This window comes from Bombus terrestris, unplaced genomic scaffold, assembly GCF_910591885.1.
Source record: "Bombus terrestris unplaced genomic scaffold, iyBomTerr1.2, whole genome shotgun sequence".
Taxonomy (NCBI): domain Eukaryota; kingdom Metazoa; phylum Arthropoda; class Insecta; order Hymenoptera; family Apidae; genus Bombus; species Bombus terrestris.
In genome coordinates this window covers 27,501-30,675 of record NW_025963548.1, presented here as the reverse complement: position 1 = coordinate 30,675, position 3,175 = coordinate 27,501, and the positions used below count along the sequence as shown (strand labels likewise).

Sequence of the window (3,175 nt, the reverse complement as noted above, 5' to 3'; positions counted from 1 at the left end):
ACGATATAACACAAAAACTTAAAGAATTTGACTTGAACACTTGAAAAATACGAAACTGTATAAGTCGGTAAGGAGCCGTACTCCTCCTATATCGACGAACCAAAGTATATACGACGTATCAACAAGCTATATACTTTAACAAAGAACAGTTAAATTCGCCCGGAGCGTGGCTTACTCCGTTGGCAAAAATGATGAAAAGACATAAGGAGGAGACGACCCTCCAGCTACGAAACTATACGAAGAGAAGGTGGCACTCTCTCTCGATCATCGGGATGAAGAGATACATATACGAATTCGAGGCGCCTGCGTGAGGTCGTACACAGAAAGACCCGCCGCCTGCGAATATTATGAAATTATAATAAAACTATAAATGGGAACTTGAGCTTTCGAAAATTAAACTTTGACACGAATATCGAACGAAAAATTACGAATGGAAACCACACGTAAAGAGAAATGCGATCGAGGCGCTTGCGTGAGGCCGTATACAGAAAGACCCGCCGCCACGATCTCGTATTTTTTTTCTTGCGTCGTGGAGACCGTACAAACGAATAACAAAATCTCTAAAGTGCCTCGTGTCGGAGAGATCATGCTCGCCTATTCTCTTCTATGTTTCGTGGTCTGTGTTGCGTTTGCTCTCCTCCTAGCAACGGGACATCGAAGACTCCTCTTTGGGATCGAACGAAGCGACTAAAACGAGTCGACGAGAGCGAAAGTACGAGTAGCGAGTCGCGCATATAGAAAGGATACCGATATATCTTCGAAGGTTCTCTTCGAAGATCCATGGATACCTTATGTGCGTCGACCTCTCGTCTCTTTCACCGCTCTCGGTCGTTCTCGAAACGTGCTTCCTACCCATAGGGCGTGTGCTCTTCGTATGTCGTTTTGTTCGAAATAACGAAACCACTTGTAACATACTCGTGGATCGGGTAACCTAGAACGAAAACGCATTGCGTGGATGTTGGCCCGCTATGATAATGATATAATGATGATGATGATGATGATGATGACGATGACTATGATGACGATGCGTAGCAACGATTCGTAACTAGTCTAGCCGAAGTTGGTTCGGAGGGGACCGCAGGCTGTCTATCCTCGATGTCGTGAGTCGGACACCCGTGCCGTCGCTAGAGCTTTTTCAAAGCTCGGCTTCTGGATATTGGGAAGAAAGACCGCTCGAGGACGACGGCTGCGCGTGCGTCCCATCGAATTTTTTTTTATACCACCTGAACGACTAAAGTTTCGTCTAGTTCGTTGCCTACCGTCGCATATAATCCCGTTCAGAGGGGACCGCAGGCTGTCTATCCTCGTTGTCGTGAGTCGGACACCCGTGCCGTCGCTAGAGTTTTTTCAAAGCTCGGCTTCTGGATATTGGGAAGAAAGACCGCGCGAGGTAGATGGATGCGATTCCCATCGAATTTTTTTATTTTTTTTAAACACTACCTGAACGACTAAAGTTTTATCTAGTTCGTCGCTATATAACCCGTTCAGAGGGGACCGCAGGCTGTCTATCCTCGTTGTCGTGAGTCGGACACCCGTGCCGTCGCTAGAGTTTTTTCAAAGCTCGGCTTCTGGATATTGGGAAGAAAGACCGCGCGAGGTAGATGGATGCGATTCCCATCGAATTTTTTTTATTTAAAAAAAAACAATCACCTGAACGGAGATGTGTTCTCTTTCGTCGATTTTTCACGCTTTGAGTCGTCGCGATCGCCATCCGTTCGGAGGAGATCGCCGACTTCGAAGCCTCGATGTCGTGAGTCGGACACCCGTGCCGTCGCTAGAGTTTTTTCAAAGCTCGGCTTCTGGATATTGGGAGGAAAGACCGCTCGAGGCCGAGGGTCGCGCGAGTCCCATCGAATCTTTACATCACCCGAACGATGGAGGCGCACGCTCTTTTTCTTGAATAATTGGACGAGAGGAATGCGTAGTATCGTATTATATACACACACACACATATATATATATATATATATGGGCTAGCCACCGTGCGTATTTCTTCGCGAGATCGTGTGCTGAACAGAGGATTCAGAATCGGGTGTTATATCCCCGTCGTTTCCTGACGAACGGAGCTTCGATCTCGATGGTTGTTATATATCATAATGTACTTTTCGCCCGGCCGGCGGACGCGCGTATCTTCGCGCGTTCGTCGGATTTCATTTTCGAACGTTTTCGTGTCGTCGATCTTCCGGCGACTTCTGCGCGTCCGATTCCCGTTGGTCGGTCGTGTCGGATCTCGGCTTCGCTCGAACCGAGTATTAAGAGTACATGGAGTACAAAAGTTTTAAAAAATATATAAAAAGATTACCCTGAACGGTGGATCACTTGGCTCGTGGGTCGATGAAGAACGCAGCTAATTGCGCGTCAACGTGTGAACTGCAGGACACATGAACATCGACATTTCGAACGCACATTGCGGTCCACGGATACAATTCCTGGACCACGCCTGGCTGAGGGTTGCTCACGTAAACCTAAGACTGCTTGCGTTGCGTGTCGTTCCTCTCTATCTGTCTCTCTCTGTCCCTTGGTGCCTTCGACAACCCGCCGTCGTTCTTACGATACGTAGAACGTTTCAGAGTCGGAGGAAGCGCACGAAGAAGGATACGAACAAGAGCGGACGCGAGAGAACGTACGCGACGTACGAGCGATTGTTGGACGCTCGTCGGCGTTCGTCGCGGTCGTGCCGAGACCGTGCAATTCGTACGCATGCTCGATATATAAACTATCGTGTTCACGGGAGACACTACGAAATTCTACCTCTGTCTCTCTCTGTCCCTTGGTGCCTTCGACAACCCGCCGTCGTTCTTACGATACGTAGAACGTTTCAGAGTCGGAGGAAGAGCACGAAGAAGGATACGAATAAGAGCGGAGAGAACCGTCACGGACCTGCGTGAGTGCTAGCGGCGTCGTGAGTCGTTCTTTCGTACGACCGCCCGCTTATGCACCGCTTCGTGTCGGTTATCGAATATATTATATATATATATATATATATATATACGTAGTGTTGTCCTCGTGACCGATTTTTTTTTCATATCAGCAGATTTGCATACGTTTGCAGGTTTTCGATGTGCACGATGTCCGCGCCCCCGACGTCGTCTTAAATGAATATTATTTTGGCGAGACTGAGAGAAAGCAAATATGGGAACTCGGTCGAGAGAGGAGAGAATGAGAACAGCCTCAG

The 3,175-nt window shown here is 48.0% G+C and overlaps 1 non-coding gene across 1 annotated transcript; it reads left to right on the top strand.

Moving 5' to 3' along the window:
• Positions 1-2,299: 2,299 nt before the first annotated feature.
• On the top strand, positions 2,300-2,454 carry LOC125386954. The gene has a single exon (XR_007227557.1). It is a non-coding gene; the product is annotated as a 5.8S ribosomal RNA (ribosomal RNA).
• Positions 2,455-3,175: the final 721 nt, after the last annotated feature.